The 25,608-nt window shown below is 52.1% G+C and overlaps 45 non-coding genes across 45 annotated transcripts; all 45 read right to left on the bottom strand.

The window, feature by feature from the left end:
• Positions 1–5,249: 5,249 nt before the first annotated feature.
• On the bottom strand, positions 5,250–5,331 carry Trnal-cag. Its single transcript has one exon. It is a non-coding gene; the product is annotated as a tRNA-Leu (tRNA).
• Positions 5,332–5,411: 80 nt separating this feature from the next.
• On the bottom strand, positions 5,412–5,493 carry Trnal-uag. The gene has a single exon. It is a non-coding gene; the product is annotated as a tRNA-Leu (tRNA).
• Positions 5,494–6,240: 747 nt separating this feature from the next.
• Trnah-gug lies at positions 6,241–6,312 on the bottom strand. Its single transcript has one exon. It is a non-coding gene; the product is annotated as a tRNA-His (tRNA).
• Positions 6,313–6,698: 386 nt separating this feature from the next.
• Trnae-cuc lies at positions 6,699–6,770 on the bottom strand. The gene has a single exon. It is a non-coding gene; the product is annotated as a tRNA-Glu (tRNA).
• A 283-nt stretch (positions 6,771–7,053) lies between these two features.
• On the bottom strand, positions 7,054–7,135 carry Trnal-cag. Its single transcript has one exon. It is a non-coding gene; the product is annotated as a tRNA-Leu (tRNA).
• Positions 7,136–7,215: 80 nt separating this feature from the next.
• On the bottom strand, positions 7,216–7,297 carry Trnal-uag. Its single transcript has one exon. It is a non-coding gene; the product is annotated as a tRNA-Leu (tRNA).
• A 747-nt stretch (positions 7,298–8,044) lies between these two features.
• On the bottom strand, positions 8,045–8,116 carry Trnah-gug. Its single transcript has one exon. It is a non-coding gene; the product is annotated as a tRNA-His (tRNA).
• A 386-nt stretch (positions 8,117–8,502) lies between these two features.
• Trnae-cuc lies at positions 8,503–8,574 on the bottom strand. Its single transcript has one exon. It is a non-coding gene; the product is annotated as a tRNA-Glu (tRNA).
• A 283-nt stretch (positions 8,575–8,857) lies between these two features.
• Trnal-cag lies at positions 8,858–8,939 on the bottom strand. Its single transcript has one exon. It is a non-coding gene; the product is annotated as a tRNA-Leu (tRNA).
• Positions 8,940–9,019: 80 nt separating this feature from the next.
• Positions 9,020–9,101, bottom strand: Trnal-uag. The gene has a single exon. It is a non-coding gene; the product is annotated as a tRNA-Leu (tRNA).
• A 747-nt stretch (positions 9,102–9,848) lies between these two features.
• Trnah-gug lies at positions 9,849–9,920 on the bottom strand. Its single transcript has one exon. It is a non-coding gene; the product is annotated as a tRNA-His (tRNA).
• A 386-nt stretch (positions 9,921–10,306) lies between these two features.
• Positions 10,307–10,378, bottom strand: Trnae-cuc. The gene has a single exon. It is a non-coding gene; the product is annotated as a tRNA-Glu (tRNA).
• A 283-nt stretch (positions 10,379–10,661) lies between these two features.
• On the bottom strand, positions 10,662–10,743 carry Trnal-cag. The gene has a single exon. It is a non-coding gene; the product is annotated as a tRNA-Leu (tRNA).
• An 80-nt stretch (positions 10,744–10,823) lies between these two features.
• Trnal-uag lies at positions 10,824–10,905 on the bottom strand. Its single transcript has one exon. It is a non-coding gene; the product is annotated as a tRNA-Leu (tRNA).
• A 747-nt stretch (positions 10,906–11,652) lies between these two features.
• Positions 11,653–11,724, bottom strand: Trnah-gug. Its single transcript has one exon. It is a non-coding gene; the product is annotated as a tRNA-His (tRNA).
• Positions 11,725–12,110: 386 nt separating this feature from the next.
• Positions 12,111–12,182, bottom strand: Trnae-cuc. The gene has a single exon. It is a non-coding gene; the product is annotated as a tRNA-Glu (tRNA).
• Positions 12,183–12,465: 283 nt separating this feature from the next.
• Positions 12,466–12,547, bottom strand: Trnal-cag. The gene has a single exon. It is a non-coding gene; the product is annotated as a tRNA-Leu (tRNA).
• An 80-nt stretch (positions 12,548–12,627) lies between these two features.
• Trnal-uag lies at positions 12,628–12,709 on the bottom strand. Its single transcript has one exon. It is a non-coding gene; the product is annotated as a tRNA-Leu (tRNA).
• Positions 12,710–13,456: 747 nt separating this feature from the next.
• On the bottom strand, positions 13,457–13,528 carry Trnah-gug. The gene has a single exon. It is a non-coding gene; the product is annotated as a tRNA-His (tRNA).
• A 386-nt stretch (positions 13,529–13,914) lies between these two features.
• On the bottom strand, positions 13,915–13,986 carry Trnae-cuc. Its single transcript has one exon. It is a non-coding gene; the product is annotated as a tRNA-Glu (tRNA).
• A 283-nt stretch (positions 13,987–14,269) lies between these two features.
• Trnal-cag lies at positions 14,270–14,351 on the bottom strand. The gene has a single exon. It is a non-coding gene; the product is annotated as a tRNA-Leu (tRNA).
• Positions 14,352–14,431: 80 nt separating this feature from the next.
• On the bottom strand, positions 14,432–14,513 carry Trnal-uag. Its single transcript has one exon. It is a non-coding gene; the product is annotated as a tRNA-Leu (tRNA).
• Positions 14,514–15,260: 747 nt separating this feature from the next.
• Positions 15,261–15,332, bottom strand: Trnah-gug. The gene has a single exon. It is a non-coding gene; the product is annotated as a tRNA-His (tRNA).
• A 386-nt stretch (positions 15,333–15,718) lies between these two features.
• On the bottom strand, positions 15,719–15,790 carry Trnae-cuc. Its single transcript has one exon. It is a non-coding gene; the product is annotated as a tRNA-Glu (tRNA).
• Positions 15,791–16,073: 283 nt separating this feature from the next.
• On the bottom strand, positions 16,074–16,155 carry Trnal-cag. Its single transcript has one exon. It is a non-coding gene; the product is annotated as a tRNA-Leu (tRNA).
• An 80-nt stretch (positions 16,156–16,235) lies between these two features.
• Trnal-uag lies at positions 16,236–16,317 on the bottom strand. The gene has a single exon. It is a non-coding gene; the product is annotated as a tRNA-Leu (tRNA).
• Positions 16,318–17,064: 747 nt separating this feature from the next.
• Trnah-gug lies at positions 17,065–17,136 on the bottom strand. Its single transcript has one exon. It is a non-coding gene; the product is annotated as a tRNA-His (tRNA).
• Positions 17,137–17,522: 386 nt separating this feature from the next.
• Trnae-cuc lies at positions 17,523–17,594 on the bottom strand. Its single transcript has one exon. It is a non-coding gene; the product is annotated as a tRNA-Glu (tRNA).
• A 283-nt stretch (positions 17,595–17,877) lies between these two features.
• Positions 17,878–17,959, bottom strand: Trnal-cag. Its single transcript has one exon. It is a non-coding gene; the product is annotated as a tRNA-Leu (tRNA).
• An 80-nt stretch (positions 17,960–18,039) lies between these two features.
• Positions 18,040–18,121, bottom strand: Trnal-uag. The gene has a single exon. It is a non-coding gene; the product is annotated as a tRNA-Leu (tRNA).
• A 747-nt stretch (positions 18,122–18,868) lies between these two features.
• On the bottom strand, positions 18,869–18,940 carry Trnah-gug. Its single transcript has one exon. It is a non-coding gene; the product is annotated as a tRNA-His (tRNA).
• Positions 18,941–19,326: 386 nt separating this feature from the next.
• On the bottom strand, positions 19,327–19,398 carry Trnae-cuc. The gene has a single exon. It is a non-coding gene; the product is annotated as a tRNA-Glu (tRNA).
• Positions 19,399–19,681: 283 nt separating this feature from the next.
• On the bottom strand, positions 19,682–19,763 carry Trnal-cag. The gene has a single exon. It is a non-coding gene; the product is annotated as a tRNA-Leu (tRNA).
• Positions 19,764–19,843: 80 nt separating this feature from the next.
• On the bottom strand, positions 19,844–19,925 carry Trnal-uag. Its single transcript has one exon. It is a non-coding gene; the product is annotated as a tRNA-Leu (tRNA).
• Positions 19,926–20,672: 747 nt separating this feature from the next.
• Positions 20,673–20,744, bottom strand: Trnah-gug. The gene has a single exon. It is a non-coding gene; the product is annotated as a tRNA-His (tRNA).
• A 386-nt stretch (positions 20,745–21,130) lies between these two features.
• Positions 21,131–21,202, bottom strand: Trnae-cuc. Its single transcript has one exon. It is a non-coding gene; the product is annotated as a tRNA-Glu (tRNA).
• Positions 21,203–21,485: 283 nt separating this feature from the next.
• On the bottom strand, positions 21,486–21,567 carry Trnal-cag. The gene has a single exon. It is a non-coding gene; the product is annotated as a tRNA-Leu (tRNA).
• Positions 21,568–21,647: 80 nt separating this feature from the next.
• Positions 21,648–21,729, bottom strand: Trnal-uag. Its single transcript has one exon. It is a non-coding gene; the product is annotated as a tRNA-Leu (tRNA).
• Positions 21,730–22,476: 747 nt separating this feature from the next.
• Positions 22,477–22,548, bottom strand: Trnah-gug. Its single transcript has one exon. It is a non-coding gene; the product is annotated as a tRNA-His (tRNA).
• Positions 22,549–22,934: 386 nt separating this feature from the next.
• On the bottom strand, positions 22,935–23,006 carry Trnae-cuc. Its single transcript has one exon. It is a non-coding gene; the product is annotated as a tRNA-Glu (tRNA).
• Positions 23,007–23,289: 283 nt separating this feature from the next.
• Trnal-cag lies at positions 23,290–23,371 on the bottom strand. Its single transcript has one exon. It is a non-coding gene; the product is annotated as a tRNA-Leu (tRNA).
• Positions 23,372–23,451: 80 nt separating this feature from the next.
• Positions 23,452–23,533, bottom strand: Trnal-uag. Its single transcript has one exon. It is a non-coding gene; the product is annotated as a tRNA-Leu (tRNA).
• Positions 23,534–24,739: 1,206 nt separating this feature from the next.
• Positions 24,740–24,811, bottom strand: Trnae-cuc. The gene has a single exon. It is a non-coding gene; the product is annotated as a tRNA-Glu (tRNA).
• A 286-nt stretch (positions 24,812–25,097) lies between these two features.
• Positions 25,098–25,179, bottom strand: Trnal-cag. The gene has a single exon. It is a non-coding gene; the product is annotated as a tRNA-Leu (tRNA).
• Positions 25,180–25,259: 80 nt separating this feature from the next.
• Trnal-uag lies at positions 25,260–25,342 on the bottom strand. Its single transcript has one exon. It is a non-coding gene; the product is annotated as a tRNA-Leu (tRNA).
• Between the last annotated feature and the right edge of the window lie 266 nt (positions 25,343–25,608).

Genomic DNA, 25,608 nt, shown 5'->3' with positions numbered 1-25,608 from the left:
ATTCCCACCGCACGTTAATCTGTGCACTAACGTATCGATCAGTTTGCATTTAAGACATAGATTCGTTTCGCCAATGCCGATTGCATGTAGCCTTTCATTAGTGCTGATGGTCCCATTCACTGTTTTATACCATGTTGATTTGACGTCGGATGGAAGACCACGCATATGAATATTTTCCCATATGGCGTCCCAATCAAAATGTGGGTATTTGCTTTCTAATTTGTTTCTCCCCTCCATTTTCCTTCGATGACACAGAATATCGCGGGCCGTGATCCGTCGGGAGTTGATTATGGCATTGCCAAGATAGCTGAGTTCCACGAAATATACTCGAACGTGCTGGAGCCGGTTGTTGATTTTTTGCACATTCACCGGTGGCTGTAGACTTGCAGGCCTGACAACTTCAAATAATTTAGTTGTGATGCTGTCAGCATGGTCGCTAAGGATAGTGGCGGTCCTTTTTATAAAAAGTGCAGACGCCTTATTTCGAATGTCAACTAAACCTAAACCTCCTTTCCTGGGATCTAAGGTCGCTGTTGTTGCAGCTACTCGGAATATTTCACCTCTCCACAGATAACTGGCAATGGTAGACATTATCTGTTTTCCAATCATTTTTGGTAACGGGAAGATCTGCGCTGTAAAGTAACCTTTGGAGAGGAGGCAGTTGTTAATGAAAAGTACCCTCTGAAACTGGTTCATATTACGGGAAAGGTTTTCTCTTGTTATTCCAAGAATTTGTCCTGACGTATTTCTCCAATTGATAGCTGCCATTTTCAATGGACAAGGCGTCAGCGTTATTCCCAGTGCTTTGCACTGGGTGACTTTTGTCGCCCAGGCTATTGTGGTGTATTGAAAACCCCGTAGGTTTAAAAGTTTGCTTTTGTTTGCGTTGAGACTCGCTCCGGAGACGCTACAGTACTTCTTAATTAGTATGTCCAATTTCGAAATGTCTTCGGCATTACGCACTACGACTCCGACATCATCGGCATAGGCGTTTATAACAGTTCGGTGAGCAGATAATGTGAGGCCAGTCAGGGTGACATGAACACTGCGGAGAAAAGGCTCTAAAGACAGCACGAAGAGGAGCATTGAGAGGGGGCTGCCTTGAGGCACGCCACGCCTGATCTGGATCTGCTTTGTCCTCTGGCTGTTGACTGAGATACAAGCGCTGATTCCTGTTGCAATATTTCTAATCACACTTAGGACGCGCTCATTAAAACCTATTTTCGTCAGTGTGGCATTAAGGAATCTATGATCCACACGATCAAAAGCTTTCTGGAAGTCAATAAACATGATAGCACATTTGATATTGGTCACAGCAGTGATTGCAATTACATCTCTATATTCAGCTATGCTTTTAAAAATACTCCTATTAGGAACACATGACTGGTATGGGCTTACTATCTTTGTAGCGAGCTGTGAGAGTCTGTTGTTTATAATTCTGCCGATGATTTTATAATCAGAGTTTAACAGAGAGATAGGACGAAAGTTATTAAGGTTTGTTTTTGCAGTAGTTTTTGGAATGAGTACTATTGTACTCTCTTTAAAGACAGAAGGTATCTGTTTTCCCTGAAGTACCTCGTTTGTGATTCGGGTAAACATGTCACCAATCAAAGGCCAGTATCGTATATAAAATTCAACAGGCAAACCATCCGGTCCCGGTGATTTCTTCAAAGGAGACTTGCAGATGGTTCTGTAGATTTCTTCGTTAGGACACTCGACGAGAAGGTTTTCGTTTTCCTCGTCCGACACCTGAGGAGCTATGGAACTAAGGTAATCATCGAAGGACTCTTCACATACAGGACTGACTGAGTATAGGTCTTCGTAATACTTGTGCACTGCATTGACGATGTCTCTCTGAGTCGTGAGTGTCTCGCCATTTTCAGACTGAAGTCCATCGATGAAGGTGCGTCTCCTATTTCTTTCGTGCCTCAGTAGATGGTACAAGGAAGCATGTTCATCCTCCACGACTGTTTTAGCCTTTGATTTTATTTTCAGACCCTCCATCTGCTGTCTTTTAATGCTGAGCAATTTGGCCTTGGTTCGCTTGATATCTATCAGACGGATGTTGGAAGTGTCTGCCTGCTCGTATAGATTTCGCAGCATGGTGTAATAAAATTCTATGGAATTTTTCAAGTCTTTCGATCGTTGTGCACCATAATGGATGAGAACTTTTCGCAGTTTAGGCTTTGCCCTGTTGCACCACCAGTCTAGTACTGAGACATGCCTGTTTACGGAGCGGAGGCACATCGCCCACGCTTCTGTCAAACTTTCCTCGAGTCCGTCTTCCTGCATCAGTGACATGTTAAGGTGCCATTGACTTCTGAAACGACGAGTAGGTTGCGCAGTAAGGCTGACGGTAGCAAGCACGGCACTATGATCAGAAAAGTAGACAGGAGTCGTCTCCGCTTTAATGAAAGAGCTGACTAGACTTTGCGATATGTAGAGTCTGTCAATCCTACTTCGTGATTGAGGACCGACATATGTGAAAGCCACAAATGTGGGATACGTTATTTCCCAAGCATCTTTAAGCTGTAAAACAGTGACAAAACGCTGCAATTCATTGCAGTTATTAAAATGTGGAACCTGGTCTTTTTTATTGATCACACAATTAAAATCACCGCCGATTATAAGATCCGTTGGGTTTTTCCGCAATAAATAAATGATCTCGTCTTTAAAGAACTGTGCTCTTGCCATTCTATTGGATGTGCCGGAAGGGGCATACAGATTGATAAGAGTAAAACCAAAGACTTTTATACCTATCGCTCTGCCGGATTCCAATCTTTCAATGTCTGTGACAGGGATCCCCTCCCTGACTAAAATTGCTGTCCCTATGTTAGTGTCAAGCGAGACATTTGAAATAGACAAATATCCTGGCACTGTAAGGTTCGGGAGAACAACTTCTTGTAGGAAAACAATGTCCGTCCCTGACTCATATAGGTACTCTTTGAGCGCCGCAATTTTAGTCGTCGATGTAATCCTGTTAATATTGATAGTTGCAAAAGTATACGCCTGGGACATTTAGTTTACATAAAAATGTACATAAAGGAATAAAAAAAAAATTTGTAAAATAATGAGAAAAACAGGGAGCTGTGTCGCTTCTAGAAGGGATAAAATATTCCACGTCAACAAGCACCTGCAAGAATAATCTACAGAAAAATACCTATGAGTATGGAAAATACATGAACCACTGCGTTTGGTTCCTCCGAAAAATGACTAAGACAATAGGACAATCAGAACATAAAGCGGTTCAACGATATTTTTTCCCCTTTTTTTTTTTTTGTTGAAATGTGATCCTCAGTTTGGTGGAGTATTCCTAAGTTCTCGGGTTTTAGTTTTGCAGAGGGGCTTTCCATCACTAATGGTACTTGAAGGTACATCCTTAGGTTTTTCCGTAATAATTTCATACAGGACATTCTTGGCCGTTGCGTCATCTTTTCCAGGTTGTTGTTTGCTTTGGTTACGGGAAGCTTTGAGATGAGGTTGCGGTTTGAGTCTACGTCTTTGGACATCGTGGGTCAACGCACCGTCCTTCGCGTTGTCTATCTTCACCACCGTTGAGACCGAAGCTGCCTCAACAGTGTCCTGTTCATGACGTCCACTTCCTTGTCCTTCCGGCACTAACTCCAGGGCACTGACTGAATCGGTTGGTTGGGGGTCGGTGAGTTCGTGAATGCGGTTCTGCTCCGTCACCTCATGGGGTTCGGAGTGCGGCACGTCCGTCGCCGCGACAACCGTTACTGCTTCGCCTCCGTGGTCGGTTGGTACCTGTGCGGCAGCCGACAGCGGTTGGGTTGTCTTAGCCGCTGTCGTCATTTCCATACATGTACTGTCTGTTTCCTCTAACACATCTGCGTCACACTGCTTCTGTTTGCGGGTGGAGGGGGAGTTGCGGGAGGACTCGCCGTCCGAGCCGTCATCAGTCACCTCCAACGGTCGTTTCTTATTCTGAAGATCGCATTCGGGAACAGAAGGGTGACTTGTTATTACTTGCAGAGGTGGGAACTCTGTGTTAGTTACAGCGGGCATTGTAGAAGTACCTGCACCACTGTCATTAGCAGAAGGAGGGGAGTTGCTGCTTGGTAAGACGTCGCTAAGGGTCAATTTTTGACGCTGTGTTAGATTATTCCGGAGGACAAAAACACGGCGTGGACAATCTTGTCTGAAATGACCCGTCTCGTTACAAATATTACACGTACGCTCCTGTCCAGAATAAACAACATGTGCTTTATGACCTGCAACAGATATATGGGACGGAATATTGGCTTTCACCTCCATTTCGACGGACCTAATGCCATTATAACACTGTATCTTGTACAGCTTCGACCATCTTTCGTTATAGATGGATTTAACTTCCCCATATTTAGATAGAGCGTCTTTGATCAACTGATTGTCAACTTCGATAGGAACGTTCAAAATCCTCACATTGGTGTACATGATATCAGCTTTTCGTACAGAAACATTACTTGTTGAACCATCTCGATGAACAAATTCAACAGAATTACCCCATTTTGCAATTAACTTATCGACAGTCACGGAGTTCAGAAATTTAACATAAACACAGTATTTTTCAGCATCTAACTGCGTGGTGTGAACAGAGTCAGAATTGATACAGATTACCTCGGTGAGCCAGTCATGGATCTCCAGTGCAGTGGGTTGGACCGGCCGGGTTTCCTTCTCGAACGAGAAGACTAACGTATTCTTCCTGACGGTGTCAGACATGATCTTCTGTGCCGACGAAATTCCGGTACAAACCGAAATCGCGACGAAGAACGAAACGGAGAATGGACAATAACACTTCACAAACACTTATCAGGACCACCAAATGCAATAACACTACGAAAATGCACAGACAGCTGTACGGAAACACAAAACACCGGCGATTGCGCTAGCGTGTGCGGAGCAAGCAACAAGCACGTCCGACCGCGGCGACGGCTAAAGCCAGAATGGACCACTAGACCACACCGGATAACGACGGCAGTGCTCTTTCCAGCGAACGCAGCAGCCACCCACGGTTGACTGACGACAACTGTAAAAAATCCACTCTCTCGCGTTATAGAACGGCGTGCTCCGGACGCATTTCGTGGAGACGAACGCCAGCAATGATGAGAGCAAAAGGTGCCTGAAAATCCTGTCGTTGCACCACGCACTGTTCTACGACAATTCACCAAGCAGACGCTCACGCCTTGTTGTGCTGTTTCCTTTGCGGGCAATGAGTGCATCTGCCTTCGACACAGGAAACATTACACGTTTGGCAGCTGTGGGATTCGAACCCACGCCTCCGAAGAGAATGGTGCCTGAAACCAGCGCCTTAGACCGCTCGGCCACGCTACCTACACAACACGCGCGTCACAAGAGCTGCGTCCCACTCCACGAGAACACACCGCAACGGCACAAAAATGAGACGTAAAAAGTGGCAACGGTGGGATTCGAACCCACGCCTCCGAAGAGACTGGTGCCTAAAACCAGCGCCTTAGACCGCTCGGCCACGTTACCGTTGGGGCAGCAGCGGCAAAACGTTTCCTTTGTACTACAAAGATCACTTCGAAATGGAAGTATCTTGGCAATCGCCGTGCCATGTATTTCCACTGCTCTCCCACTGGAAGCGTCTCTTTAGGCCATCCACAGCAAGAAAAAGCCGTGCCCGCCGTATGGTAGCGACGCCACTTGTCTGTAGCTGTCGCAGTTAAGGAGACAGCGTCAAGAGACGTTTTCGTACCGTGACCAGGTTTCGAACCTGGGCCTTCCGTAACCACTAAAGTATCGTAGCTGTAACTGTCAGGCGGAGCTAGAATGCTCCATGTATCAAACATATGTGAGCTCAAGGAGGTTACACTTGAAGAAAAAGCGCCAGGTTAACGCGATCACAGCAAAACCGCCGGCAGCTACGGGATTCGAAACCGCGCCTACAGAGATACTGGTGCCTTAAACCAGCGCCTTAAAGCGCTCGGCCACGCTACATGCGCTGCTTGGTGCGCCAGTGTTCCTAGCATTTGTACAAACAGTGCACGCCACAGCTTCCTGTTCTGCTGGGACTGGCTGCTCATCCATCGCACTTCAAACAACTGCCCTTTTCGACTACAGAGAGCAGCGGACGTCTGCGCTCTGGGAGGCGACATTACGTGTTGGGGATGAAGTGGTAGTGCAAACTGCGGCCTGCGGAACACGAGTGAAAAAATCAACAGAGTACTGTCATTTCGAGTACTCGTCATTGCAACGGCAGCAAGGCAAAACTTTCAAAATTGCCGTGACCAGGATTCGAACCTGGGTTATTGCGGCCACAACGCAATGTCCTAACCACTAGACGATCACGGCCATGGCCACGGAGGCGCACGCGAAGGCAGCTGGCTCGAATGCAAGTGGCGATACCCAGCAAAGCCTAGGCCAAGGTGTACGCCACAGCAGTGTCAGACACGGTCTCCATCACATGTATACGAGCAAATGAACGTGCCTGCGCTGTCAGGACACTAACTACAGTGGTTAGCTGCATTCACCTCCGTGGCAATGTCTTGCAGTCCTCCAAGCCTCTTGACTACAGGTACCGGTATGTGGCTCGATAACAAGTGGATAGACGCCGCATCTCTCTCGCCGTCAGGTGTTGCCGCGAGTCATACTTAACGTAGCTTTCTGCACGCGTCAGCGTAGCGTCAGTCGAGCAAAGTCGAGACAAGTCGCATAAGAGGAGCAATAAAAACGCGCAATTCCGGTACCGGGAATCGAACCCGGGCCTCCTGGGTGAGAGCCAGGTATCCTAGCCACTAGACCACACCGGATAACGACGGCAGTGCTCTTTCCAGCGAACGCAGCAGCCACCCACGGTTGACTGACGACAACTGTAAAAAATCCACTCTCTCGCGTTATAGAACGGCGTGCTCCGGACGCATTTCGTGGAGACGAACGCCAGCAATGATGAGAGCAAAAGGTGCCTGAAAATCCTGTCGTTGCACCACGCACTGTTCTACGACAATTCACCAAGCAGACGCTCACGCCTTGTTGTGCTGTTTCCTTTGCGGGCAATGAGTGCATCTGCCTTCGACACAGGAAACATTACACGTTTGGCAGCTGTGGGATTCGAACCCACGCCTCCGAAGAGAATGGTGCCTGAAACCAGCGCCTTAGACCGCTCGGCCACGCTACCTACACAACACGCGCGTCACAAGAGCTGCGTCCCACTCCACGAGAACACACCGCAACGGCACAAAAATGAGACGTAAAAAGTGGCAACGGTGGGATTCGAACCCACGCCTCCGAAGAGACTGGTGCCTAAAACCAGCGCCTTAGACCGCTCGGCCACGTTACCGTTGGGGCAGCAGCGGCAAAACGTTTCCTTTGTACTACAAAGATCACTTCGAAATGGAAGTATCTTGGCAATCGCCGTGCCATGTATTTCCACTGCTCTCCCACTGGAAGCGTCTCTTTAGGCCATCCACAGCAAGAAAAAGCCGTGCCCGCCGTATGGTAGCGACGCCACTTGTCTGTAGCTGTCGCAGTTAAGGAGACAGCGTCAAGAGACGTTTTCGTACCGTGACCAGGTTTCGAACCTGGGCCTTCCGTAACCACTAAAGTATCGTAGCTGTAACTGTCAGGCGGAGCTAGAATGCTCCATGTATCAAACATATGTGAGCTCAAGGAGGTTACACTTGAAGAAAAAGCGCCAGGTTAACGCGATCACAGCAAAACCGCCGGCAGCTACGGGATTCGAAACCGCGCCTACAGAGATACTGGTGCCTTAAACCAGCGCCTTAAAGCGCTCGGCCACGCTACATGCGCTGCTTGGTGCGCCAGTGTTCCTAGCATTTGTACAAACAGTGCACGCCACAGCTTCCTGTTCTGCTGGGACTGGCTGCTCATCCATCGCACTTCAAACAACTGCCCTTTTCGACTACAGAGAGCAGCGGACGTCTGCGCTCTGGGAGGCGACATTACGTGTTGGGGATGAAGTGGTAGTGCAAACTGCGGCCTGCGGAACACGAGTGAAAAAATCAACAGAGTACTGTCATTTCGAGTACTCGTCATTGCAACGGCAGCAAGGCAAAACTTTCAAAATTGCCGTGACCAGGATTCGAACCTGGGTTATTGCGGCCACAACGCAATGTCCTAACCACTAGACGATCACGGCCATGGCCACGGAGGCGCACGCGAAGGCAGCTGGCTCGAATGCAAGTGGCGATACCCAGCAAAGCCTAGGCCAAGGTGTACGCCACAGCAGTGTCAGACACGGTCTCCATCACATGTATACGAGCAAATGAACGTGCCTGCGCTGTCAGGACACTAACTACAGTGGTTAGCTGCATTCACCTCCGTGGCAATGTCTTGCAGTCCTCCAAGCCTCTTGACTACAGGTACCGGTATGTGGCTCGATAACAAGTGGATAGACGCCGCATCTCTCTCGCCGTCAGGTGTTGCCGCGAGTCATACTTAACGTAGCTTTCTGCACGCGTCAGCGTAGCGTCAGTCGAGCAAAGTCGAGACAAGTCGCATAAGAGGAGCAATAAAAACGCGCAATTCCGGTACCGGGAATCGAACCCGGGCCTCCTGGGTGAGAGCCAGGTATCCTAGCCACTAGACCACACCGGATAACGACGGCAGTGCTCTTTCCAGCGAACGCAGCAGCCACCCACGGTTGACTGACGACAACTGTAAAAAATCCACTCTCTCGCGTTATAGAACGGCGTGCTCCGGACGCATTTCGTGGAGACGAACGCCAGCAATGATGAGAGCAAAAGGTGCCTGAAAATCCTGTCGTTGCACCACGCACTGTTCTACGACAATTCACCAAGCAGACGCTCACGCCTTGTTGTGCTGTTTCCTTTGCGGGCAATGAGTGCATCTGCCTTCGACACAGGAAACATTACACGTTTGGCAGCTGTGGGATTCGAACCCACGCCTCCGAAGAGAATGGTGCCTGAAACCAGCGCCTTAGACCGCTCGGCCACGCTACCTACACAACACGCGCGTCACAAGAGCTGCGTCCCACTCCACGAGAACACACCGCAACGGCACAAAAATGAGACGTAAAAAGTGGCAACGGTGGGATTCGAACCCACGCCTCCGAAGAGACTGGTGCCTAAAACCAGCGCCTTAGACCGCGCGGCCACGTTACCGTTGGGGCAGCAGCGGCAAAACGTTTCCTTTGTACTACAAAGATCACTTCGAAATGGAAGTATCTTGGCAATCGCCGTGCCATGTATTTCCACTGCTCTCCCACTGGAAGCGTCTCTTTAGGCCATCCACAGCAAGAAAAAGCCGTGCCCGCCGTATGGTAGCGACGCCACTTGTCTGTAGCTGTCGCAGTTAAGGAGACAGCGTCAAGAGACGTTTTCGTACCGTGACCAGGTTTCGAACCTGGGCCTTCCGTAACCACTAAAGTATCGTAGCTGTAACTGTCAGGCGGAGCTAGAATGCTCCATGTATCAAACATATGTGAGCTCAAGGAGGTTACACTTGAAGAAAAAGCGCCAGGTTAACGCGATCACAGCAAAACCGCCGGCAGCTACGGGATTCGAAACCGCGCCTACAGAGATACTGGTGCCTTAAACCAGCGCCTTAAAGCGCTCGGCCACGCTACATGCGCTGCTTGGTGCGCCAGTGTTCCTAGCATTTGTACAAACAGTGCACGCCACAGCTTCCTGTTCTGCTGGGACTGGCTGCTCATCCATCGCACTTCAAACAACTGCCCTTTTCGACTACAGAGAGCAGCGGACGTCTGCGCTCTGGGAGGCGACATTACGTGTTGGGGATGAAGTGGTAGTGCAAACTGCGGCCTGCGGAACACGAGTGAAAAAATCAACAGAGTACTGTCATTTCGAGTACTCGTCATTGCAACGGCAGCAAGGCAAAACTTTCAAAATTGCCGTGACCAGGATTCGAACCTGGGTTATTGCGGCCACAACGCAATGTCCTAACCACTAGACGATCACGGCCATGGCCACGGAGGCGCACGCGAAGGCAGCTGGCTCGAATGCAAGTGGCGATACCCAGCAAAGCCTAGGCCAAGGTGTACGCCACAGCAGTGTCAGACACGGTCTCCATCACATGTATACGAGCAAATGAACGTGCCTGCGCTGTCAGGACACTAACTACAGTGGTTAGCTGCATTCACCTCCGTGGCAATGTCTTGCAGTCCTCCAAGCCTCTTGACTACAGGTACCGGTATGTGGCTCGATAACAAGTGGATAGACGCCGCATCTCTCTCGCCGTCAGGTGTTGCCGCGAGTCATACTTAACGTAGCTTTCTGCACGCGTCAGCGTAGCGTCAGTCGAGCAAAGTCGAGACAAGTCGCATAAGAGGAGCAATAAAAACGCGCAATTCCGGTACCGGGAATCGAACCCGGGCCTCCTGGGTGAGAGCCAGGTATCCTAGCCACTAGACCACACCGGATAACGACGGCAGTGCTCTTTCCAGCGAACGCAGCAGCCACCCACGGTTGACTGACGACAACTGTAAAAAATCCACTCTCTCGCGTTATAGAACGGCGTGCTCCGGACGCATTTCGTGGAGACGAACGCCAGCAATGATGAGAGCAAAAGGTGCCTGAAAATCCTGTCGTTGCACCACGCACTGTTCTACGACAATTCACCAAGCAGACGCTCACGCCTTGTTGTGCTGTTTCCTTTGCGGGCAATGAGTGCATCTGCCTTCGACACAGGAAACATTACACGTTTGGCAGCTGTGGGATTCGAACCCACGCCTCCGAAGAGAATGGTGCCTGAAACCAGCGCCTTAGACCGCTCGGCCACGCTACCTACACAACACGCGCGTCACAAGAGCTGCGTCCCACTCCACGAGAACACACCGCAACGGCACAAAAATGAGACGTAAAAAGTGGCAACGGTGGGATTCGAACCCACGCCTCCGAAGAGACTGGTGCCTAAAACCAGCGCCTTAGACCGCTCGGCCACGTTACCGTTGGGGCAGCAGCGGCAAAACGTTTCCTTTGTACTACAAAGATCACTTCGAAATGGAAGTATCTTGGCAATCGCCGTGCCATGTATTTCCACTGCTCTCCCACTGGAAGCGTCTCTTTAGGCCATCCACAGCAAGAAAAAGCCGTGCCCGCCGTATGGTAGCGACGCCACTTGTCTGTAGCTGTCGCAGTTAAGGAGACAGCGTCAAGAGACGTTTTCGTACCGTGACCAGGTTTCGAACCTGGGCCTTCCGTAACCACTAAAGTATCGTAGCTGTAACTGTCAGGCGGAGCTAGAATGCTCCATGTATCAAACATATGTGAGCTCAAGGAGGTTACACTTGAAGAAAAAGCGCCAGGTTAACGCGATCACAGCAAAACCGCCGGCAGCTACGGGATTCGAAACCGCGCCTACAGAGATACTGGTGCCTTAAACCAGCGCCTTAAAGCGCTCGGCCACGCTACATGCGCTGCTTGGTGCGCCAGTGTTCCTAGCATTTGTACAAACAGTGCACGCCACAGCTTCCTGTTCTGCTGGGACTGGCTGCTCATCCATCGCACTTCAAACAACTGCCCTTTTCGACTACAGAGAGCAGCGGACGTCTGCGCTCTGGGAGGCGACATTACGTGTTGGGGATGAAGTGGTAGTGCAAACTGCGGCCTGCGGAACACGAGTGAAAAAATCAACAGAGTACTGTCATTTCGAGTACTCGTCATTGCAACGGCAGCAAGGCAAAACTTTCAAAATTGCCGTGACCAGGATTCGAACCTGGGTTATTGCGGCCACAACGCAATGTCCTAACCACTAGACGATCACGGCCATGGCCACGGAGGCGCACGCGAAGGCAGCTGGCTCGAATGCAAGTGGCGATACCCAGCAAAGCCTAGGCCAAGGTGTACGCCACAGCAGTGTCAGACACGGTCTCCATCACATGTATACGAGCAAATGAACGTGCCTGCGCTGTCAGGACACTAACTACAGTGGTTAGCTGCATTCACCTCCGTGGCAATGTCTTGCAGTCCTCCAAGCCTCTTGACTACAGGTACCGGTATGTGGCTCGATAACAAGTGGATAGACGCCGCATCTCTCTCGCCGTCAGGTGTTGCCGCGAGTCATACTTAACGTAGCTTTCTGCACGCGTCAGCGTAGCGTCAGTCGAGCAAAGTCGAGACAAGTCGCATAAGAGGAGCAATAAAAACGCGCAATTCCGGTACCGGGAATCGAACCCGGGCCTCCTGGGTGAGAGCCAGGTATCCTAGCCACTAGACCACACCGGATAACGACGGCAGTGCTCTTTCCAGCGAACGCAGCAGCCACCCACGGTTGACTGACGACAACTGTAAAAAATCCACTCTCTCGCGTTATAGAACGGCGTGCTCCGGACGCATTTCGTGGAGACGAACGCCAGCAATGATGAGAGCAAAAGGTGCCTGAAAATCCTGTCGTTGCACCACGCACTGTTCTACGACAATTCACCAAGCAGACGCTCACGCCTTGTTGTGCTGTTTCCTTTGCGGGCAATGAGTGCATCTGCCTTCGACACAGGAAACATTACACGTTTGGCAGCTGTGGGATTCGAACCCACGCCTCCGAAGAGAATGGTGCCTGAAACCAGCGCCTTAGACCGCTCGGCCACGCTACCTACACAACACGCGCGTCACAAGAGCTGCGTCCCACTCCACGAGAACACACCGCAACGGCACAAAAATGAGACGTAAAAAGTGGCAACGGTGGGATTCGAACCCACGCCTCCGAAGAGACTGGTGCCTAAAACCAGCGCCTTAGACCGCTCGGCCACGTTACCGTTGGGGCAGCAGCGGCAAAACGTTTCCTTTGTACTACAAAGATCACTTCGAAATGGAAGTATCTTGGCAATCGCCGTGCCATGTATTTCCACTGCTCTCCCACTGGAAGCGTCTCTTTAGGCCATCCACAGCAAGAAAAAGCCGTGCCCGCCGTATGGTAGCGACGCCACTTGTCTGTAGCTGTCGCAGTTAAGGAGACAGCGTCAAGAGACGTTTTCGTACCGTGACCAGGTTTCGAACCTGGGCCTTCCGTAACCACTAAAGTATCGTAGCTGTAACTGTCAGGCGGAGCTAGAATGCTCCATGTATCAAACATATGTGAGCTCAAGGAGGTTACACTTGAAGAAAAAGCGCCAGGTTAACGCGATCACAGCAAAACCGCCGGCAGCTACGGGATTCGAAACCGCGCCTACAGAGATACTGGTGCCTTAAACCAGCGCCTTAAAGCGCTCGGCCACGCTACATGCGCTGCTTGGTGCGCCAGTGTTCCTAGCATTTGTACAAACAGTGCACGCCACAGCTTCCTGTTCTGCTGGGACTGGCTGCTCATCCATCGCACTTCAAACAACTGCCCTTTTCGACTACAGAGAGCAGCGGACGTCTGCGCTCTGGGAGGCGACATTACGTGTTGGGGATGAAGTGGTAGTGCAAACTGCGGCCTGCGGAACACGAGTGAAAAAATCAACAGAGTACTGTCATTTCGAGTACTCGTCATTGCAACGGCAGCAAGGCAAAACTTTCAAAATTGCCGTGACCAGGATTCGAACCTGGGTTATTGCGGCCACAACGCAATGTCCTAACCACTAGACGATCACGGCCATGGCCACGGAGGCGCACGCGAAGGCAGCTGGCTCGAATGCAAGTGGCGATACCCAGCAAAGCCTAGGCCAAGGTGTACGCCACAGCAGTGTCAGACACGGTCTCCATCACATGTATACGAGCAAATGAACGTGCCTGCGCTGTCAGGACACTAACTACAGTGGTTAGCTGCATTCACCTCCGTGGCAATGTCTTGCAGTCCTCCAAGCCTCTTGACTACAGGTACCGGTATGTGGCTCGATAACAAGTGGATAGACGCCGCATCTCTCTCGCCGTCAGGTGTTGCCGCGAGTCATACTTAACGTAGCTTTCTGCACGCGTCAGCGTAGCGTCAGTCGAGCAAAGTCGAGACAAGTCGCATAAGAGGAGCAATAAAAACGCGCAATTCCGGTACCGGGAATCGAACCCGGGCCTCCTGGGTGAGAGCCAGGTATCCTAGCCACTAGACCACACCGGATAACGACGGCAGTGCTCTTTCCAGCGAACGCAGCAGCCACCCACGGTTGACTGACGACAACTGTAAAAAATCCACTCTCTCGCGTTATAGAACGGCGTGCTCCGGACGCATTTCGTGGAGACGAACGCCAGCAATGATGAGAGCAAAAGGTGCCTGAAAATCCTGTCGTTGCACCACGCACTGTTCTACGACAATTCACCAAGCAGACGCTCACGCCTTGTTGTGCTGTTTCCTTTGCGGGCAATGAGTGCATCTGCCTTCGACACAGGAAACATTACACGTTTGGCAGCTGTGGGATTCGAACCCACGCCTCCGAAGAGAATGGTGCCTGAAACCAGCGCCTTAGACCGCTCGGCCACGCTACCTACACAACACGCGCGTCACAAGAGCTGCGTCCCACTCCACGAGAACACACCGCAACGGCACAAAAATGAGACGTAAAAAGTGGCAACGGTGGGATTCGAACCCACGCCTCCGAAGAGACTGGTGCCTAAAACCAGCGCCTTAGACCGCTCGGCCACGTTACCGTTGGGGCAGCAGCGGCAAAACGTTTCCTTTGTACTACAAAGATCACTTCGAAATGGAAGTATCTTGGCAATCGCCGTGCCATGTATTTCCACTGCTCTCCCACTGGAAGCGTCTCTTTAGGCCATCCACAGCAAGAAAAAGCCGTGCCCGCCGTATGGTAGCGACGCCACTTGTCTGTAGCTGTCGCAGTTAAGGAGACAGCGTCAAGAGACGTTTTCGTACCGTGACCAGGTTTCGAACCTGGGCCTTCCGTAACCACTAAAGTATCGTAGCTGTAACTGTCAGGCGGAGCTAGAATGCTCCATGTATCAAACATATGTGAGCTCAAGGAGGTTACACTTGAAGAAAAAGCGCCAGGTTAACGCGATCACAGCAAAACCGCCGGCAGCTACGGGATTCGAAACCGCGCCTACAGAGATACTGGTGCCTTAAACCAGCGCCTTAAAGCGCTCGGCCACGCTACATGCGCTGCTTGGTGCGCCAGTGTTCCTAGCATTTGTACAAACAGTGCACGCCACAGCTTCCTGTTCTGCTGGGACTGGCTGCTCATCCATCGCACTTCAAACAACTGCCCTTTTCGACTACAGAGAGCAGCGGACGTCTGCGCTCTGGGAGGCGACATTACGTGTTGGGGATGAAGTGGTAGTGCAAACTGCGGCCTGCGGAACACGAGTGAAAAAATCAACAGAGTACTGTCATTTCGAGTACTCGTCATTGCAACGGCAGCAAGGCAAAACTTTCAAAATTGCCGTGACCAGGATTCGAACCTGGGTTATTGCGGCCACAACGCAATGTCCTAACCACTAGACGATCACGGCCATGGCCACGGAGGCGCACGCGAAGGCAGCTGGCTCGAATGCAAGTGGCGATACCCAGCAAAGCCTAGGCCAAGGTGTACGCCACAGCAGTGTCAGACACGGTCTCCATCACATGTATACGAGCAAATGAACGTGCCTGCGCTGTCAGGACACTAACTACAGTGGTTAGCTGCATTCACCTCCGTGGCAATGTCTTGCAGTCCTCCAAGCCTCTTGACTACAGGTACCGGTATGTGGCTCGATAACAAGTGGATAGACGCCGCATCTCTCTCGCCGTCAGGTGTTGCCGCGAGTCATACTTAACGTAGCTTTCTGCACGCGTCAGCGTAGCGTCAGTCGAGCAAAGTCGAGACAAGTCGCATAAGAGGAGCAATAAAAACGCGCAATTCCGGTACCGGGAATCGAACCCGGGCCTCCTGGGTGAGAGCCAGGTATCCTAGCCACTAGACCACACCGGATAACGACGGCAGTGCTCTTTCCAGCGAACGCAGCAGCCACCCACGGTTGACTGACGACAACTGTAAAAAATCCACTCTCTCGCGTTATAGAACGGCGTGCTCCGGACGCATTTCGTGGAGACGAACGCCAGCAATGATGAGAGCAAAAGGTGCCTGAAAATCCTGTCGTTGCACCACGCACTGTTCTACGACAATTCACCAAGCAGACGCTCACGCCTTGTTGTGCTGTTTCCTTTGCGGGCAATGAGTGCATCTGCCTTCGACACAGGAAACATTACACGTTTGGCAGCTGTGGGATTCGAACCCACGCCTCCGAAGAGAATGGTGCCTGAAACCAGCGCCTTAGACCGCTCGGCCACGCTACCTACACAACACGCGCGTCACAAGAGCTGCGTCCCACTCCACGAGAACACACCGCAACGGCACAAAAATGAGACGTAAAAAGTGGCAACGGTGGGATTCGAACCCACGCCTCCGAAGAGACTGGTGCCTAAAACCAGCGCCTTAGACCGCTCGGCCACGTTACCGTTGGGGCAGCAGCGGCAAAACGTTTCCTTTGTACTACAAAGATCACTTCGAAATGGAAGTATCTTGGCAATCGCCGTGCCATGTATTTCCACTGCTCTCCCACTGGAAGCGTCTCTTTAGGCCATCCACAGCAAGAAAAAGCCGTGCCCGCCGTATGGTAGCGACGCCACTTGTCTGTAGCTGTCGCAGTTAAGGAGACAGCGTCAAGAGACGTTTTCGTACCGTGACCAGGTTTCGAACCTGGGCCTTCCGTAACCACTAAAGTATCGTAGCTGTAACTGTCAGGCGGAGCTAGAATGCTCCATGTATCAAACATATGTGAGCTCAAGGAGGTTACACTTGAAGAAAAAGCGCCAGGTTAACGCGATCACAGCAAAACCGCCGGCAGCTACGGGATTCGAAACCGCGCCTACAGAGATACTGGTGCCTTAAACCAGCGCCTTAAAGCGCTCGGCCACGCTACATGCGCTGCTTGGTGCGCCAGTGTTCCTAGCATTTGTACAAACAGTGCACGCCACAGCTTCCTGTTCTGCTGGGACTGGCTGCTCATCCATCGCACTTCAAACAACTGCCCTTTTCGACTACAGAGAGCAGCGGACGTCTGCGCTCTGGGAGGCGACATTACGTGTTGGGGATGAAGTGGTAGTGCAAACTGCGGCCTGCGGAACACGAGTGAAAAAATCAACAGAGTACTGTCATTTCGAGTACTCGTCATTGCAACGGCAGCAAGGCAAAACTTTCAAAATTGCCGTGACCAGGATTCGAACCTGGGTTATTGCGGCCACAACGCAATGTCCTAACCACTAGACGATCACGGCCATGGCCACGGAGGCGCACGCGAAGGCAGCTGGCTCGAATGCAAGTGGCGATACCCAGCAAAGCCTAGGCCAAGGTGTACGCCACAGCAGTGTCAGACACGGTCTCCATCACATGTATACGAGCAAATGAACGTGCCTGCGCTGTCAGGACACTAACTACAGTGGTTAGCTGCATTCACCTCCGTGGCAATGTCTTGCAGTCCTCCAAGCCTCTTGACTACAGGTACCGGTATGTGGCTCGATAACAAGTGGATAGACGCCGCATCTCTCTCGCCGTCAGGTGTTGCCGCGAGTCATACTTAACGTAGCTTTCTGCACGCGTCAGCGTAGCGTCAGTCGAGCAAAGTCGAGACAAGTCGCATAAGAGGAGCAATAAAAACGCGCAATTCCGGTACCGGGAATCGAACCCGGGCCTCCTGGGTGAGAGCCAGGTATCCTAGCCACTAGACCACACCGGATAACGACGGCAGTGCTCTTTCCAGCGAACGCAGCAGCCACCCACGGTTGACTGACGACAACTGTAAAAAATCCACTCTCTCGCGTTATAGAACGGCGTGCTCCGGACGCATTTCGTGGAGACGAACGCCAGCAATGATGAGAGCAAAAGGTGCCTGAAAATCCTGTCGTTGCACCACGCACTGTTCTACGACAATTCACCAAGCAGACGCTCACGCCTTGTTGTGCTGTTTCCTTTGCGGGCAATGAGTGCATCTGCCTTCGACACAGGAAACATTACACGTTTGGCAGCTGTGGGATTCGAACCCACGCCTCCGAAGAGAATGGTGCCTGAAACCAGCGCCTTAGACCGCTCGGCCACGCTACCTACACAACACGCGCGTCACAAGAGCTGCGTCCCACTCCACGAGAACACACCGCAACGGCACAAAAATGAGACGTAAAAAGTGGCAACGGTGGGATTCGAACCCACGCCTCCGAAGAGACTGGTGCCTAAAACCAGCGCCTTAGACCGCTCGGCCACGTTACCGTTGGGGCAGCAGCGGCAAAACGTTTCCTTTGTACTACAAAGATCACTTCGAAATGGAAGTATCTTGGCAATCGCCGTGCCATGTATTTCCACTGCTCTCCCACTGGAAGCGTCTCTTTAGGCCATCCACAGCAAGAAAAAGCCGTGCCCGCCGTATGGTAGCGACGCCACTTGTCTGTAGCTGTCGCAGTTAAGGAGACAGCGTCAAGAGACGTTTTCGTACCGTGACCAGGTTTCGAACCTGGGCCTTCCGTAACCACTAAAGTATCGTAGCTGTAACTGTCAGGCGGAGCTAGAATGCTCCATGTATCAAACATATGTGAGCTCAAGGAGGTTACACTTGAAGAAAAAGCGCCAGGTTAACGCGATCACAGCAAAACCGCCGGCAGCTACGGGATTCGAAACCGCGCCTACAGAGATACTGGTGCCTTAAACCAGCGCCTTAAAGCGCTCGGCCACGCTACATGCGCTGCTTGGTGCGCCAGTGTTCCTAGCATTTGTACAAACAGTGCACGCCACAGCTTCCTGTTCTGCTGGGACTGGCTGCTCATCCATCGCACTTCAAACAACTGCCCTTTTCGACTACAGAGAGCAGCGGACGTCTGCGCTCTGGGAGGCGACATTACGTGTTGGGGATGAAGTGGTAGTGCAAACTGCGGCCTGCGGAACACGAGTGAAAAAATCAACAGAGTACTGTCATTTCGAGTACTCGTCATTGCAACGGCAGCAAGGCAAAACTTTCAAAATTGCCGTGACCAGGATTCGAACCTGGGTTATTGCGGCCACAACGCAATGTCCTAACCACTAGACGATCACGGCCATGGCCACGGAGGCGCACGCGAAGGCAGCTGGCTCGAATGCAAGTGGCGATACCCAGCAAAGCCTAGGCCAAGGTGTACGCCACAGCAGTGTCAGACACGGTCTCCATCACATGTATACGAGCAAATGAACGTGCCTGCGCTGTCAGGACACTAACTACAGTGGTTAGCTGCATTCACCTCCGTGGCAATGTCTTGCAGTCCTCCAAGCCTCTTGACTACAGGTACCGGTATGTGGCTCGATAACAAGTGGATAGACGCCGCATCTCTCTCGCCGTCAGGTGTTGCCGCGAGTCATACTTAACGTAGCTTTCTGCACGCGTCAGCGTAGCGTCAGTCGAGCAAAGTCGAGACAAGTCGCATAAGAGGAGCAATAAAAACGCGCAATTCCGGTACCGGGAATCGAACCCGGGCCTCCTGGGTGAGAGCCAGGTATCCTAGCCACTAGACCACACCGGATAACGACGGCAGTGCTCTTTCCAGCGAACGCAGCAGCCACCCACGGTTGACTGACGACAACTGTAAAAAATCCACTCTCTCGCGTTATAGAACGGCGTGCTCCGGACGCATTTCGTGGAGACGAACGCCAGCAATGATGAGAGCAAAAGGTGCCTGAAAATCCTGTCGTTGCACCACGCACTGTTCTACGACAATTCACCAAGCAGACGCTCACGCCTTGTTGTGCTGTTTCCTTTGCGGGCAATGAGTGCATCTGCCTTCGACACAGGAAACATTACACGTTTGGCAGCTGTGGGATTCGAACCCACGCCTCCGAAGAGAATGGTGCCTGAAACCAGCGCCTTAGACCGCTCGGCCACGCTACCTACACAACACGCGCGTCACAAGAGCTGCGTCCCACTCCACGAGAACACACCGCAACGGCACAAAAATGAGACGTAAAAAGTGGCAACGGTGGGATTCGAACCCACGCCTCCGAAGAGACTGGTGCCTAAAACCAGCGCCTTAGACCGCTCGGCCACGTTACCGTTGGGGCAGCAGCGGCAAAACGTTTCCTTTGTACTACAAAGATCACTTCGAAATGGAAGTATCTTGGCAATCGCCGTGCCATGTATTTCCACTGCTCTCCCACTGGAAGCGTCTCTTTAGGCCATCCACAGCAAGAAAAAGCCGTGCCCGCCGTATGGTAGCGACGCCACTTGTCTGTAGCTGTCGCAGTTAAGGAGACAGCGTCAAGAGACGTTTTCGTACCGTGACCAGGTTTCGAACCTGGGCCTTCCGTAACCACTAAAGTATCGTAGCTGTAACTGTCAGGCGGAGCTAGAATGCTCCATGTATCAAACATATGTGAGCTCAAGGAGGTTACACTTGAAGAAAAAGCGCCAGGTTAACGCGATCACAGCAAAACCGCCGGCAGCTACGGGATTCGAAACCGCGCCTACAGAGATACTGGTGCCTTAAACCAGCGCCTTAAAGCGCTCGGCCACGCTACATGCGCTGCTTGGTGCGCCAGTGTTCCTAGCATTTGTACAAACAGTGCACGCCACAGCTTCCTGTTCTGCTGGGACTGGCTGCTCATCCATCGCACTTCAAACAACTGCCCTTTTCGACTACAGAGAGCAGCGGACGTCTGCGCTCTGGGAGGCGACATTACGTGTTGGGGATGAAGTGGTAGTGCAAACTGCGGCCTGCGGAACACGAGTGAAAAAATCAACAGAGTACTGTCATTTCGAGTACTCGTCATTGCAACGGCAGCAAGGCAAAACTTTCAAAATTGCCGTGACCAGGATTCGAACCTGGGTTATTGCGGCCACAACGCAATGTCCTAACCACTAGACGATCACGGCCATGGCCACGGAGGCGCACGCGAAGGCAGCTGGCTCGAATGCAAGTGGCGATACCCAGCAAAGCCTAGGCCAAGGTGTACGCCACAGCAGTGTCAGACACGGTCTCCATCACATGTATACGAGCAAATGAACGTGCCTGCGCTGTCAGGACACTAACTACAGTGGTTAGCTGCATTCACCTCCGTGGCAATGTCTTGCAGTCCTCCAAGCCTCTTGACTACAGGTACCGGTATGTGGCTCGATAACAAGTGGATAGACGCCGCATCTCTCTCGCCGTCAGGTGTTGCCGCGAGTCATACTTAACGTAGCTTTCTGCACGCGTCAGCGTAGCGTCAGTCGAGCAAAGTCGAGACAAGTCGCATAAGAGGAGCAATAAAAACGCGCAATTCCGGTACCGGGAATCGAACCCGGGCCTCCTGGGTGAGAGCCAGGTATCCTAGCCACTAGACCACACCGGATAACGACGGCAGTGCTCTTTCCAGCGAACGCAGCAGCCACCCACGGTTGACTGACGACAACTGTAAAAAATCCACCCTCTCGCGTTATAGAACGGCGTGCTCCGGACGCATTTCGTGGAGACGAACGCCAGCAATGATGAGAGCAAAAGGTGCCTGAAAATCCTGTCGTTGCACCACGCACTGTTCTACGACAATTCACCAAGCAGACGCTCACGCCTTGTTGTGCTGTTTCCTTTGCGGGCAATGAGTGCATCTGCCTTCGACACAGGAAACATTACACGTTTGGCAGCTGTGGGATTCGAACCCACGCCTCCGAAGAGAATGGTGCCTGAAACCAGCGCCTTAGACCGCTCGGCCACGCTACCTACACAACACGCGCGTCACAAGAGCTGCGTCCCACTCCACGAGAACACACCGCAACGGCACAAAAATGAGACGTAAAAAGTGGCAACGGTGGGATTCGAACCCACGCCTCCGAAGAGACTGGTGCCTAAAACCAGCGCCTTAGACCGCTCGGCCACGTTACCGTTGGGGCAGCAGCGGCAAAACGTTTCCTTTGTACTACAAAGATCACTTCGAAATGGAAGTATCTTGGCAATCGCCGTGCCATGTATTTCCACTGCTCTCCCACTGGAAGCGTCTCTTTAGGCCATCCACAGCAAGAAAAAGCCGTGCCCGCCGTATGGTAGCGACGCCACTTGTCTGTAGCTGTCGCAGTTAAGGAGACAGCGTCAAGAGACGTTTTCGTACCGTGACCAGGTTTCGAACCTGGGCCTTCCGTAACCACTAAAGTATCGTAGCTGTAACTGTCAGGCGGAGCTAGAATGCTCCATGTATCAAACATATGTGAGCTCAAGGAGGTTACACTTGAAGAAAAAGCGCCAGGTTAACGCGATCACAGCAAAACCGCCGGCAGCTACGGGATTCGAAACCGCGCCTACAGAGATACTGGTGCCTTAAACCAGCGCCTTAAAGCGCTCGGCCACGCTACATGCGCTGCTTGGTGCGCCAGTGTTCCTAGCATTTGTACAAACAGTGCACGCCACAGCTTCCTGTTCTGCTGGGACTGGCTGCTCATCCATCGCACTTCAAACAACTGCCCTTTTCGACTACAGAGAGCAGCGGACGTCTGCGCTCTGGGAGGCGACATTACGTGTTGGGGATGAAGTGGTAGTGCAAACTGCGGCCTGCGGAACACGAGTGAAAAAATCAACAGAGTACTGTCATTTCGAGTACTCGTCATTGCAACGGCAGCAAGGCAAAACTTTCAAAATTGCCGTGACCAGGATTCGAACCTGGGTTATTGCGGCCACAACGCAATGTCCTAACCACTAGACGATCACGGCCATGGCCACGGAGGCGCACGCGAAGGCAGCTGGCTCGAATGCAAGTGGCGATACCCAGCAAAGCCTAGGCCAAGGTGTACGCCACAGCAGTGTCAGACACGGTCTCCATCACATGTATACGAGCAAATGAACGTGCCTGCGCTGTCAGGACACTAACTACAGTGGTTAGCTGCATTCACCTCCGTGGCAATGTCTTGCAGTCCTCCAAGCCTCTTGACTACAGGTACCGGTATGTGGCTCGATAACAAGTGGATAGACGCCGCATCTCTCTCGCCGTCAGGTGTTGCCGCGAGTCATACTTAACGTAGCTTTCTGCACGCGTCAGCGTAGCGTCAGTCGAGCAAAGTCGAGACAAGTCGCATAAGAGGAGCAATAAAAACGCGCAATTCCGGTACCGGGAATCGAACCCGGGCCTCCTGGGTGAGAGCCAGGTATCCTAGCCACTAGACCACACCGGATAACGACGGCAGTGCTCTTTCCAGCGAACGCAGCAGCCACCCACGGTTGACTGACGACAACTGTAAAAAATCCACTCTCTCGCGTTATAGAACGGCGTGCTCCGGACGCATTTCGTGGAGACGAACGCCAGCAATGATGAGAGCAAAAGGTGCCTGAAAATCCTGTCGTTGCACCACGCACTGTTCTACGACAATTCACCAAGCAGACGCTCACGCCTTGTTGTGCTGTTTCCTTTGCGGGCAATGAGTGCATCTGCCTTCGACACAGGAAACATTACACGTTTGGCAGCTGTGGGATTCGAACCCACGCCTCCGAAGAGAATGGTGCCTGAAACCAGCGCCTTAGACCGCTCGGCCACGCTACCTACACAACACGCGCGTCACAAGAGCTGCGTCCCACTCCACGAGAACACACCGCAACGGCACAAAAATGAGACGTAAAAAGTGGCAACGGTGGGATTCGAACCCACGCCTCCGAAGAGACTGGTGCCTAAAACCAGCGCCTTAGACCGCTCGGCCACGTTACCGTTGGGGCAGCAGCGGCAAAACGTTTCCTTTGTACTACAAAGATCACTTCGAAATGGAAGTATCTTGGCAATCGCCGTGCCATGTATTTCCACTGCTCTCCCACTGGAAGCGTCTCTTTAGGCCATCCACAGCAAGAAAAAGCCGTGCCCGCCGTATGGTAGCGACGCCACTTGTCTGTAGCTGTCGCAGTTAAGGAGACAGCGTCAAGAGACGTTTTCGTACCGTGACCAGGTTTCGAACCTGGGCCTTCCGTAACCACTAAAGTATCGTAGCTGTAACTGTCAGGCGGAGCTAGAATGCTCCATGTATCAAACATATGTGAGCTCAAGGAGGTTACACTTGAAGAAAAAGCGCCAGGTTAACGCGATCACAGCAAAACCGCCGGCAGCTACGGGATTCGAAACCGCGCCTACAGAGATACTGGTGCCTTAAACCAGCGCCTTAAAGCGCTCGGCCACGCTACATGCGCTGCTTGGTGCGCCAGTGTTCCTAGCATTTGTACAAACAGTGCACGCCACAGCTTCCTGTTCTGCTGGGACTGGCTGCTCATCCATCGCACTTCAAACAACTGCCCTTTTCGACTACAGAGAGCAGCGGACGTCTGCGCTCTGGGAGGCGACATTACGTGTTGGGGATGAAGTGGTAGTGCAAACTGCGGCCTGCGGAACACGAGTGAAAAAATCAACAGAGTACTGTCATTTCGAGTACTCGTCATTGCAACGGCAGCAAGGCAAAACTTTCAAAATTGCCGTGACCAGGATTCGAACCTGGGTTATTGCGGCCACATACGCAATGTCCTAACCACTAGACGATCACGGCCATGGCCACGGAGGCGCACGCGAAGGCAGCTGGCTCGAATGCAAGTGGCGATACCCAGCAAAGCCTAGGCCAAGGTGTACGCCACAGCAGTGTCAGACACGGTCTCCATCACATGTATACGAGCAAATGAACGTGCCTGCGCTGTCAGGACACTAACTACAGTGGTTAGCTGCATTCACCTCCGTGGCAATGTCTTGCAGTCCTCCAAGCCTCTTGACTACAGGTACCGGTATGTGGCTCGATAACAAGTGGATAGACGCCGCATCTCTCTCGCCGTCAGGTGTTGCCGCGAGTCATACTTAACGTAGCTTTCTGCACGCGTCAGCGTAGCGTCAGTCGAGCAAAGTCGAGACAAGTCGCATAAGAGGAGCAATAAAAACGCGCAATTCCGGTACCGGGAATCGAACCCGGGCCTCCTGGGTGAGAGCCAGGTATCCTAGCCACTAGACCACACCGGATAACGACGGCAGTGCTCTTTCCAGCGAACGCAGCAGCCACCCACGGTTGACTGACGACAACTGTAAAAAATCCACCCTCTCGCGTTATAGAACGGCGTGCTCCGGACGCATTTCGTGGAGACGAACGCCAGCAATGATGAGAGCAAAAGGTGCCTGAAAATCCTGTCGTTGCACCACGCACTGTTCTACGACAATTCACCAAGCAGACGCTCACGCCTTGTTGTGCTGTTTTCCTTTGCGGGCAATGAGTGCATCTTGCCTTCGACACAGGAAAACATTACACGTTTGGCAGCTGTGGGATTCGAACCCACGCCTCCGAAGAGAATGGTGCCTGAAACCAGCGCCTTAGACCGCTCGGCCACGCTACCTACACAACACGCGCGTCACAAGAGCTGCGTCCCACTCCACGAGAACACACCGCAACGGCACAAAAATGAGACGTAAAAAGTGGCAACGGTGGGATTCGAACCCACGCCTCCGAAGAGACTGGTGCCTAAAACCAGCGCCTTAGACCGCTCGGCCACGTTAACCGTTGGGGCAGCAGCGGCAAAACGTTTCCTTTGTACTACAAAAGATCACTTCGAAATGGAAGTATCTTGGCAATCGCCGTGCCATGTATTTCCACTGCTCTCCCCCACTGGAAGCGTCTCTTTAGGCCATCCACAGCAAGAAAAAGCCGTGCCCGCCGTATGGTAGCGACGCCACTTGTCTGTAGCTGTCGCAGTTAAGGAGACAGCGTCAAGAGGACGTTTTCGTACCGTGACCAGGTTTCGAACCTGGGCCTTCCGTAACCACTA

Source organism: Schistocerca americana, unplaced genomic scaffold (genome assembly GCF_021461395.2).
Source record: "Schistocerca americana isolate TAMUIC-IGC-003095 unplaced genomic scaffold, iqSchAmer2.1 HiC_scaffold_660, whole genome shotgun sequence".
In the NCBI taxonomy this organism is placed as follows: Eukaryota; Metazoa; Arthropoda; class Insecta; order Orthoptera; family Acrididae; genus Schistocerca; species Schistocerca americana.
The sequence above is the reverse complement of the archived record's forward strand: the minus strand, read 5'-3'. Positions and strand labels throughout refer to the sequence as shown.